Source organism: Mandrillus leucophaeus, unplaced genomic scaffold, assembly GCF_000951045.1.
Source record: "Mandrillus leucophaeus isolate KB7577 unplaced genomic scaffold, Mleu.le_1.0 Scaffold772, whole genome shotgun sequence".
Classification (NCBI taxonomy): domain Eukaryota; kingdom Metazoa; phylum Chordata; class Mammalia; order Primates; family Cercopithecidae; genus Mandrillus; species Mandrillus leucophaeus.
Genome location: NW_012108386.1, coordinates 1022030 through 1034508, shown reverse-complemented (window position 1 = coordinate 1034508; position 12479 = coordinate 1022030). Strand labels below are relative to the sequence as shown.

At 43.5% G+C, this 12479-nt stretch overlaps 1 long non-coding RNA gene across 1 annotated transcript in view; it reads left to right on the top strand.

The window, feature by feature from the left end:
* The window catches only part of LOC105529595, a 43851-nt gene extending 31921 nt beyond the window's left edge, over positions 1 to 11930 (top strand). The window contains exon 3 of the long non-coding RNA XR_001004539.1: positions 11623 to 11930. This is a non-coding gene — a long non-coding RNA (uncharacterized LOC105529595). The remainder of the gene's footprint in view (positions 1 to 11622) is intronic.
* The last annotated feature ends 549 nt before the right edge of the window (positions 11931 to 12479 follow it).

Below are 12479 nucleotides of genomic sequence, written 5' to 3'. Positions count from 1 at the left end.
GGCTGCACACCTACAACCATCTGATCTTCAACAAACCTGACAAAAAATAAGCCATGGGGAAAGGACTCTGTATTCAATACATGGTGCTGGGATAACTGGCTAGCCATATGCAGAAGATTGAAACTAGACCCATTTCTTATGCCATATACAAAAATCAATTCCAGATGGATTAAAGACTTAAAGGTAAAACCCCAAAGTAGAAAAACTCTGAAAGATAACTGAGGCAATACTATCCTGGACATAGGAACAGGCAAATATTTCATGATGAAGACGCCACAAGCAATTGAAACAAAATTAAAAGTTGGTAAATGGGACCTCTTTCATAGTTTAACTAAAGAGCTTTTGCACCGCAAGGAAACTGTCAACAGAGTAAACAGACAACCTACAGAATAGAAGAAAATTTTTGCAAACTATGCATCCAACAAAGGTCTAATATCCAGCATCATCTATAGGGAACTTAAACAAATTTACAAGAAGAAAAAAAACACCCCCATTAAAAAGCAGGCAAAGGACATGAACAGACACTTTTCAAAAGAAGACATACATGTGGTCAATAAGCATATGAAAAAAGCTCAACGTCACAGATCATTTGAGAAATGCAAATCAAAACCACAAAGAGATACCATCTAACACCAGTAAGAATGGCTATTACTAAAAAGTCAAAAAATAATGGATGCTGGCAAGGTTGTGGAGAAAAAGGAATGCTTATACATATTGGTGGGAGTGTAAGTTAGTTCAACCATTGTGGAAGACGGTGTGGCAATTCCTCAAAGACCAAAAAACAGAACTACCATTCAACCCAGTAATCCCATTACTGGGTATATACTCAAAGGAATATAAATCGTTCTATCATGAAGACACATACATGCGTATGTTCAGTGCTGCACTGTTCACAATCGCAAGACATGGGATCAACCTAAATGGTAGACTGGATAAAGAAAATGTGGTACATATATACCATGGAATACTATGCAGCTATAAAAAGGAACAAGATCATGTTCTTTGCAGGAACAAGGATGGAGCTGGAGGCCATTATCCCTAGCAAATTAATACAGGAACAGAAAACCAAATACCAAATGTTCTCACTTGTAAGTGGGACCTAAATAATGAGAACTCTTGGGCACATAGAGGTGAACAACACACACTGGGGCCTATCTATTGGAGGATGGAGAATGAGGGGTGGGAGAGGATCAGGAGAAACAACTAATGGGTACTAGACTTAATATCCGGCTGATGAAATAATCTGTAGAACAAATCCCCATGATACTGTGTCACGTTACACAGAAACTATGTAACAAACCATGTTACATAGTTTGTTACCTAGGTAACAAACCATGTTACATAGTTTGTTACCTAGGTAACAAACCATGTTACATAGTTAGTTACCTAGGTAACAAACCATGTTACATAGTTTGTTACCTATGTAACAAACCTACAGATAGACCCCTGAATTTAAACGTTAAACGCAAATAAAAATTAAGATTAAAAAGTAAGCACATGCAAAAAACAAACAAAAAAAGAAACTGGTCAGCTTTATATATGGAAGAAATGGGGGGATAGGAGAGTCATCAAATCCATTCAATTTGATACATATTATTTGGCCTTAATTCCACAAACGATGCAAAAGGCTGGGCCCAGAGGTTAGTGGGAGCTCAGCACACACGCATCCTCCTCAGAGGGACTCTTGGATTTAGTGGGTCCCAGAAGTAAGAAGAGGAGGTCCTCTCAACGTAATGAAAGATACAGAGGTTGGTCGGACGTGGTGACTCATGCCTGTAATCCCAGCACTTTGGGAGGCCAAGGAGGGCAGATCACCTGAGTTCGGGAGTTTGAGACCAGCCTGACCAACATGGTGAAACACCGTCTCTACTAAAAATACAAAATTAGCTGAGTGTGGTGGCACATGCCTGTAAACTCAGCTACTTGGGAGGCTGAAGCAGGAGAATCACTCGAACCCAGGAGGCAGAGGTTACAGTGAGCTGAGATCATGCCATTGCACTCCAATCTGGGCAACAAGAGTGAAAATCCATCTTGGAAGGAAGGAAGGAAGGAAGGAAGGAAGGGAGGGAGGGAGGGAGGGAGGGAGGGAAGGTTTAAGAGTTTATCTTGTTTGGGGGCCATTAAATAGAGCACAATGCTGGTCACAGAATTCCCAAGGGCGGCAGACTTAGCGTCAGGGGCCTCTTTGAGACTGATCCTCTCTCTGGCAAATGTGCGTACACAAAGATAATACATGCTGTAAACAATTTCTGGGTTTTGCAGATGTTGAAGAGATCCTGTTGGCAGCCTCTAAGTTTGTATTTGCAGGCCACCTACTGGGCAATCCTGTTGACACAATATCCCTGCTTCCCAAGAACCAGGGTTGGTACTTTGCAAATTAAGATGTTTATGATGTGAGTGCTTGGTCACAACTTTGGAACCATGTGATAGCTACTTTCATACAAATCTAATTAAAAATGGATTAAGATCACTTTAATACTAGAGGAACCTTAAGAGATGGATGAGTTTGGCCTCTTTTCCTCCTCAGGCAGACATGTTTTGTCAAGCCATCACAGATGGATGTGCATTTTCTTCCCAAGAACACTTTGAAGCCAGGAAGGCCATGCTGCAATATTTTCCTCCAAATGCTTTTATTGAATGAAATATTTTCTGTTGTATTTGAAACTACTTGTTCTTCCTCGATTCTTTGTAAACACTGAGAAATACTGATTAGGGTTTCCAGAAAAAAAATATTATTTTCCACTTATCGACTGACTCTGGTGTGTATTTTGCGGATGAAAACTAGAGTAACAACAAAAATAGGAATTTTGTCAATATGGGTAAATCATGTTCCCCAACAGCAGTATCCCCAGCTGATGAGTGGGTGGGCGACCCTGGCCTGCGTTTCTTTCCTCTTTTGCAATGTTTGTCATGCCGTCTCCACCTTGCATTGATATTTTCAATATTTTGACTGTAGAGTGCATTTCCTTATGCATGTCCTTTAAAAATGATGCAGGATAATTTCTAGAAATTTTAATTATTCACAGTCAGAAAAGCATTGATGTGTATCCTTTCTTTTTTTTTTTTTTTTTTTTTGGACAGAGTCTTGCTCTGTCGCCCAGGCTGGAGGGCAGTGGTGCTATCTCGACTCACTGCAAGCTCCGCCTCCCAGGTTCACGCCATTCTCCTGCCTCAGCCTCCCGAGTAGCTGGGACTACAGGCGCCCGCCACCTCGCCCGGCTAGTTTTTTGTATTTTTTTTAGTAGAGACGGGGTTTCACCGTGTTAGCCAGGATGGTCTCGATCTCTTGATCTCGTAATCCACCCGTCTCGGCCGTAAGCCTAATTCTTGATGTTTCTTTTAAAAATGTAAATAGCTTAATTCTATAATCAATGAGTCCACAAATGTTTGCAGACATTCTGCTATACACAAGGCAGCATGTTCTTGAAATACCAAAATATTAAATGCACCATAAAAATTCTCTCTTTAGATTACTCTTTGAGCAATCTGGGTATTACATGATTAAACAGTAATTTCCTGAGCTACTTCTGCATGGTTCTTTAATAAAGAAGAGGAGTTATTTACTGGTGTAACCTGAGACTCACCAGGGCATAGAGAAAGCAGAGGGTCTGTTTTCAGCCTCATCTCTGAGCAGAACATCATTTTCTCATCAGTACTGGATGAAGCAGCTTGTAGTGCCAACCCCCTGGGCCACCAAACTGTTCGTGGGCAATAGTCCCTAATCATGGAAAGCTGGTAAGATGTTGTGTAGCGTGATCATCACAAGTCTTTCAGGACGTTCTGATGTCATTGAAAAAAACACTTTGCTAGACCATCAATGTGAACATGCTTGAGTGACACCTGGTCACTATTCTGTCTGTAGGGAGGCAGGGCTGTTCCCAAAGGCTCCTGTTTTAGAGAAAGGCAAGAATGACTGACAGGGACCACCTTTCTCCCTTCTCTCTCAGGCAGCACCCAGCCTTCTCCTCTAGAAAAGCACTGGACCAAGACAAAGAATCCCCATTTCAAGGGATGCCAAATGACCACTCTGCCCTGTATTAGACCTGGGTGAGCACTTATTTTAAGATTTGTTCATTGGTAATGATATCCGGTTGAGGTGACCCCATTGTCTAGGGAAGGCAGGGCCAAAGACGCATGCCCCTGCTGAGATCTGTCTCAAAAAGGACGTGTTGGCCAGAGGATATTCTCTTACACACATGCATCAAGAAAGGGGCTGTATTTGAATCCATAGAAGTAGAATTAAATTTTCTCATAGAAGCAGTGTTGTGGTATTAGGATATGGACTTGGCCAGTGGTATCACGTAAAATAGCTCCAGTAGACATGTATTTACTCTTTCATTTACTCTAGGCACTAGGTTATATCTCAAGTGCTTTTCATAAACAAGGTTATTAAGGACACATGCCAAAACACTGTTCTGGAAACTTTTTGTTTTGTTTATTCCAGAATTATGCAAGGCAGAGTGGCATTTCAAAAGCTCTATTTTTCCCAGTTTTTCACAGCCGATTATTTTCTTTAAAAGCTGCAGTTCTACCTCCATCTTCAACAGAGGCATATGCCCAAGTCTTGCCATTGCTACGTGGTGTCCTGACCGCCAAGGAGATGGAGCTCACAATCGCATAGGAATACGTATTTCCAATTTTCTTTGTGCTAACTTCCTTGCCCCCGTCAGTGTACTGGGTTTCACAGATGTTGAAGAAATCCTGTTGGCAGCCTCTAAGTTTGTATTTGCAGGATGCCTAAAATCACAAGATATTATGTGCTGGGACATCAAAAAAGATATCAGCTGCTAGCTCCAGAATAATCGGACTGCTCTCACAAGTGCAAATATGGGTTATTGTCACTGCAATGTGGGTACCTCAAAGACCTTCCAAGACAGAGACCATTGTCTATATATCTTGCTATCTCCAGGCCTAATGCAGAGTTTGGCATCAAGCTGGTGTCCCACTAATTAATGTCTATAAAATGAACGCATGAACTATTAACCCAGAGAAGATCTGGATAGTTTGCCTCATCAAGGCCTGTATGTCTTGACCAAGACTGGCCAGGGCAACACAGGCTTCAGGGGAGAACCAGTCAAAAGGAGGCATGGCCAGCTCTAGGCAGGCATCATGTATCAACGTGGGGACTAACCACTGAAATGCCATTCAAGACACAAGAAGGGACCTAGGCCAAAAGCTGCCCAAGGTTAGCAGAGGGGCAAGGGAAGGAAGCATCAGGAGGACAGAAGTATTGTGGGCACAGAAAGGCAGTGTGCTACTATTGCTAATGTTGACGCAGTGCCCGTGGGCCGCCAACAGGACAAAGGCGGCTATGTGGGGTTCCCTGTCCCATGCACACTGAGGGTGGGAGAGAGTGTGAGAACACCTCACGACCCAGGCTGCGCCAGGGCGCTGAACACCACAGAGCTCACAGACATTTTAGCTTCTGATGATTTAGCTTTCTTCCCTCACAGGTCGAAACTCACTTTTAGAAAAACAGTGAACGATGGGACTGTACTAACAGAAGAACAACGAATGCCCACTGTGAGCCATGCCCATCTGTGACATGATGGCCAACGCAGTTAGGAAGAGGTAGCTCTCATCTCAGACTCGTTCACATCGAGCTGGTCATGACCGGAAAGTTTACACATATTGGCAAAGATGCATGTTTTAAACTATCCTCCCTTTGGTGAGTTTCTGAATTAGTGAGGGGAATTGAGGGAGTATTTCAGGGACAGAACTTCTCCCCAGCCCAGGCCTTTTCTCACATGCAAAGGCAGATGCAAGGGCATAAGTCATCGCCTTGGGATGAAGGTCTGCAAAGTCATTCATTTATGCCCAGGAATCGGATATCTCAAGACTCTAGGCTGTTTCCCCAGTCACCCTTTGCACTCTGAACTTGGCTTACTCCCCACTCAGTGACCACTCTTCTGAACTTCACTCACATTTGAGTCTAAGAACTAAGACGCAAGAGGTGGTCCTAATCTCAAAGAAAATTTTTCAAGTTTCTTTCAGAAGAGGAGTTAAGCCAATTAGACGGTGACGTGTTGTGTAACTGAGCTCATAAAACATGAAATGGCTTGAATTAAGATAACATGGGATAAATGGCTAGAAGACTTTTTAACATTCTTAATTTGACTTTATGGGGCGGAACACATTAACGACTTCAGAAACATTTTTGGTGAGCAAGATAGAATGGAGTTGTTGTTCATGTATCAAGCAACTTACTGTTTGAGAGATAACCCCAGATAAAAGGAAAATTATCATGGGATAAAAGTAATGAAGTAAGTATTAGAAAGCTCTTAGCCATGAAACAGCTAAGGATAATTTACAGAAGTTGGAGAGGTGAAAGTCAGATGAGGAGGAAGGAGGGAAATACCTCTGACAAACACAGCCAATTAAGTACCATGACTCTAAATCACAGCACGCTCTGTCAGGTCTGGCCTGGCCTCGAGTCCTTCCGCACCCACATTGAACCCAGCCACTCCCCTCACTCCCCACCATCCTGCCTCTCCTCACACAGCCCAATAGAATCTAGTGATGTGCATGCTCAGGTCAGCCTTCTCTCTTCCAACCCTGGTAACTGATGACCAGCTTGGGAAAAGGATTAATACAGAGCATGGTGGAATTGCGCCACTGAAAATGCACGTTATCAGTGTTCAGCTGGCCTCACTTTATTCTCCTAATTGTCTTTGGTGAGAATTTTCTTTTTTTTTCTTTTTTAAATTTGTTTTTAAATTAAGAATTGTATCTATTTAAGACTTTTGTTTTTCTCCTCGAGCCACCCCTCATCTGTGCTAGCAGGCCACTCTGCATCCTGCTTCTTCAAGGAAGTTGAGGACAGCAGCCCCCATCACCCCAAATGCCTGTCCCTGAACTTTAGAGGTATCTCTAGCTTTTCCATAGCTTCCTTTCTTTTTCTTGGCTCAGACCTTAAATTCCTGGCTCCCTGCTTATCTCCTCCACACACTCCCCTTAATTAATGTCATGAGCACTTTTTGGATTCTTTGCCCACTTCCTCTGACTCTCCAATCCTGCGCTCCAGTTCCGCCCTTCCCCAAGCTGCAGAGACAAGGACCTAACTGCCTCCAGGGCATCATCAGTATTCCTCTGGTGTCTCCAGTGACATCATCACCTACCTCTTTAACTATAGCCCCTACCTTTTCTGTACTTTGCTGTGGCTGGTAGGGACTATCACCAATTATCAAAACCCAGAAGTTCTGTCTTTTTCATCACCTTCTCTACCCTTGGAGGCCTTGCCAATTTCCCTTCATAAATATTTCTCCAGCCTGCTCTGCTTTTCCTCGTCTACTCCTACTGCTTCAGTCCAAACCCTCACTTGCACCTAGATAACTCAGTAGCCTCCAAAATCATCTCTAGTCTCAAGTCTTGTCCTTCTTAAATCTGTCCTCCACACTGGGGTCTGGGCACTCACCTTTAAATGGAAATTTGTGTGGCTTAGCCCCTTTTAGTGCCTTGCCATGGCCCACATAAGAAATCCAAGGCCGGGCACAGTGGCTCATGCCTGTAATCCCAGCACTTTCAGAGGCTGACGGGGGGTGAATCACATGAGGTCAGGAGCTCAAGATCAGCCTGACCAACATGGAGAAACCCCGTCTCTACTAAAAATACAAAATTAGCTGGGCGTGGAGGCGTGCACCTGTAATTCCAGCTACTCAGGAGACTGAAGCAGGAGAATCACTTGAACCTGGGAGGCAGGGGTTGCAGTGAGCCAAGATCACACCATTGGACTCTAGCCTGGGCAACAAGAGTGAATCTTAAAAAAAAAAAAAAAAAAGAAAAAAAGAAAGAAAGAAATCCAAATATGCTACCAGCACATACAGGGTCCTCCCTCTCCAACCTGCCATTGTCAGCTATGCCTTGCACATCATGACCCAGCAACACAGAACTGCCCATGGTCCTCCACTTGCTGTGCCATTTCTGACCACCTTACAATTTTTTATCCTCCCTCTCTGGCCAACTCCTATTTTCACAACAAAAATATCATTTTCCCCAGGACACCGTTCCCAATTCTACAGACCGTATGACGTTCCCCTTCGCATTTCCATGATGCTTTTTGTTAATGAACTATTAAGAGTTCCTTTTGTTGGGTGCAGTGTCTCGCGCCTGTAATCCCAGCACTTTGGGAGGCTGAGGTGGGAGGATCAGGAGGTCAGGAGATCAAGACCAGTCTGACCAACATGGTGAAACCCCGTCTCTACTAAAAATACAAAAGTTAGCCAGGTGTGGTGGCATGTGCCTGTAATCCCAGCTCCTCAGGAGGCTGAGGCAGGAGAATCGCTTGAACCCGGGAGGCAGAGGTTACAGTGAGCCGAGATCACGCCACTGCACTCCAGCCTGGGCGACAGAGCGAGACTCTGTCTCAAAAAACAAAAACAGAAAAAGAGTTCCTTTTATTGTGTTTCATCCGAATGAATTAGTACACAGTTGATTTTCTCCACTTCTGATGACTAGCCAACTCTGCACATCAGTAAGCTAGCCTGCCAACATGAGAACGTTATGTGCATTCGGTAACTCCGCATTTCATGGGATCGTTTCGTGCATTACTCACATGAAATCTCACTGACCTGGATTGTAACAACCTTTCCGCATGTCTTCCTCAGCAGTCCCTCAGTCCCAGGAGAGTGGTAAATATGTCTCATTCATTTACATATTCTAGTATCTGACAGTGTGACTCTTTCAAAACATTGTTCCAAAATAATTTGTTGAATTAATGAAATACTATCTCTCCTCCATTTCAGCGTAATATCCTTCTGTCTTTATGACAAGGATTGCTAATTTCAAGCTTTTAGCCCAGTTGTTTGGTAGTCAAGGAATATAAAACTGTTCCCTCGTGGAACAAAAATACTAATATCCACAAACCCTGTTTTTCCATCCACCTCCTGTATATAAATAAACCTAACATCTTTAAAAGGGATGTCGCGACTTGAGAGGTCTCCACCTGAAACTGGGACTTGACTTTGGTTTTATTGGCTCTGCTAGGCTGTGGGCTGAATATAAATCCATGCCTAGTGCTTTGAATGCACTTACTATTTCTTTACAAATGCAATTTGTAGTGGACTTCCTGAAAATGTTTTAGAACAGGATATAGCCTCTTTTTTTTTTTTTTTTAACTTTTTCTTTAAAATAGCCAAGGAAATGTAAAAAGCAGAGAGAGAAAACTCAGGGCAGCTCTGGCAGCAAAGATCAGAGCCATCAGAGGCCAGCATCAGGGAAGGCTGTGGTAAGAGGTAGCATTTGCAGTCAAAGTCAGATTCTTCATCAGCCGCAGCGCAACACCTTCCCAAGCAGCTGCCGGCTGGCTCAGGGCCACGCTCCAGGCTGGGTCTTCTCCAGTCTTTTCGTTCACACCTGCACTTGTACGTTTTGCTTCAGTTTATTACTGTGTCTTTGCTTTGCACCTAAACAGTACTACTTTTTTCCCCCTCCAGAGTAAGTTTGGACCATTCCCTCAGGCATTACTTGGTATGTAGAAATTTCTGCCTGGAATAAACTTACTTGAATGACGATGCTAACCCTTCTTGCATTTGCCCTTGGATTGTAACTCAAGGCCCCTGTGCCCTTCACTAAGTCTCAGATGCATCTCTCTTGCTCAGATAATTATTCTACATCTTCTTCTGCGTCTTCAGGCCTGGCATCCTTCTTGATATTCTGATATTTGCAAATCTATCTTATTCACTCTTTTATGTTATTGGCTGCAACTTTCCTGTGAGTACTGGCTTTTTGATGCCTGGGTCAATTAGATCAGCATAATTTGTGAGATAAATGGAAAAATTCCTACATGTGCTCTTGTGTCAGTATTTTCTCTCCGTGAAAAATCACACTTTGCTCTTAGCCCCTTGGGTTTTTACCATAGCACAGTATGGCTGAGTCAGGGGAGCATACTTCCGTTTTTCACTGACTCACATCTCAGCTGAGGAGCTACCCGCTAGGCTGGCACCTTCCCTCACTACCTTCCGGGCCTTCCGCTGGATTTGGTGGGTGCACTCCTGAGCGGCTTGCTGAGTCAGAACTAGTTGGAAGGTGACTAGGACTTCCGACAAGGTTGTTGACAACTTTCTCTTCTAATTACATGTAAGCAATTTCCTGGCCTGCTTCTTTTTGTTGCCTCTCCACTAGATGTCCGTTGAAAGCATGGTAACCAGACATGGAAAGGTTTTCTGACATATAAGGAGACCAAACGTTGGCTAGCTAATTCTTAGGCTGAAATTATTACTGTAATTTGAAAGAATAATTATAAAAACATGCAGGATGGGAACCTTTAATAATCTAATCAAATTCAGAGACCGAAACATGTTACCAGGCAGCTTTAAAAAATGTTCCTGGTACAGTATGCTGTTGCATTCTGGATAGCATCTCTTACCCCTCTGAGCATTGTAATCATCCTGTAATAATTCTCCACCTTTTACACTCCTCCTCCTGGAATGAGGCATGGTGGTGTAAACAGGTTTTCTGAATTTAAACAACAACCCTGATTTGCAGCATTTGCTGATTTCTGTGGTGTAAAGATTCCTGTCGCAGCTGATTTCAAGCTATAAACAGTTTATCAACTTCCTCATAGAATTCCTGTGCATTTAACAATTGGTGCTTGGAGCCCACAGGAGCTGCCTCCAGGATAACCCTGGGTGTAGAGCCCAACCTGAGATGCCTATCACCTCTCTTATGCCCAGCTGAGGGTTTGCCAAGGTCCATGTGAAAGGTGAGGCCAGCTGGACTTCCTGGGTCCAGTGGGGACTTGGGGAACTTTCCTGTCTTACAAGAGGATTGTAAAACTCACCAATCAGTGCTCTGTCAAAGGCACCTATCAACAGGATTCTAAAACTAGTCAATTGCGAGGAGGATTGAAAAAATGGCACTCTGATAGGATAGAAATGGAACATGGGCGGGGACAATAAGGGATTAAAAACTGGCCACCGCAGCCAGCAGCAGCAACCCACTCAGATCCCCTTCCACGCTGTGGAGGCTTTGTCCTTTCATTCTTCACAATAAACCTTACTACCGCTCACTTCTTGGGTCCATGCCGTCTTTAAGAGCTATAACACTCACCATGAAGGTCTGTGACTTCATTCTTGAAGTCAGCGAGACCATGAACCCACCAGCAGGAACCAACTCCAGACACACATGGTCTCTTCAGAAACAAACTGGTCTCAGCAATGAGCATTGCCAGGGAACTTCCTATATAATTTGAATGTAACAATATGTCACAACATAAACAGGCTTTCCAATTTGTGCAATAGGCTTTACATTTTCTGTAATTTTTTTTTTTTTTACATTTATGGAATTGAGAAAGCCTATATTTTCCAGATAGGAAAATATACCACGAAGAGGTATTTTGCTTTTGTATCAGTGCTGCATGGAATATTCCACTTCAGTTAAAACAGCTGTTGTTTGGGCAGAATATCAACGTGTGGCACACACAGGCTAAACAACCCAGTAGAGACTGCATTCTTTAAGAGGAGCTGCTTACCTGGCAGTGCCTGCTGGGAGCTTTCCAAGCTGGGGTTCCCCTCACTGGGAGCATCCTGCCAGTGCAGACAGATGTATATAACCTGGAATGTCTGTTTTTTTGTTGTTTGTTTTTGTTTGTCTGTTTTCTTGTTTTTGTTTTTTCTCTCGACCTAGTCAGAAGACTGAACATTTTGTAACTGTTCGTAGGAAGTCATCATCTTTGTGTATGCACTTGCTGAAAGATCCACTGAATAGCAGCCTTCTTGAACATTACCAGTGGACTTGTGCTCCTATAAAACGCACTGTTTTCCTCACTGCGAGGTGGGTCTCTCACACCGCGATGGACTGTCTGTGATCTGGGAGCACTTCTTCCCTGGACCTTCCCTGTCACACTGACGGCGTGAGCATGTAGGGCAGGGGTGGGAGTGAACATGTTAATCTCTTTTGAATAAACTGATTTTGAAGTAGATGTCTCAAAAAAAGTTTGTCACAAGACTTTCTGGATAGTGACATTAATTCTCCCCACCAACAGTAGTAGTTTGGAGTATTGCTTATAAGCAATGTGGCTTACTTAACAGTTTTATTCCCAATGCATTGTGGGTCACACATCTTCAACGTATAAAGTGTTTGTGTAGGGGATAATTAAAGTAAAACGGAGAGCCATCCCTTCCTCCCAACCTGCCTCCAGTGATTCCAGAGAGAATGCAGCAGGTCATAAGTACAGAACAATGCTCTGCACCTGAAATAAACAAATAAAGTAAGGCAGACACAGGAGATGATTCAATCCCAATTTAGGTGTTGGGGACAGAAGGGCTGACCGTCCAGTGGATTTGGGGAGGAGCGTTCAGGATTTCACTGCTGAGAATGCTGACCACAAAACATCCACGGGAGCTGCCAAGCAGGCAGTTGGATGTATGGGTCTCCAGGTCAGGAGAGGGTCCTGGGTAGGCTTCCGTTCATGGACAGCAGCAGGCAAATGGAATTTACAGCCATCAGAGATGGGGACAGCACCAAGCATGTGACTGTAGACA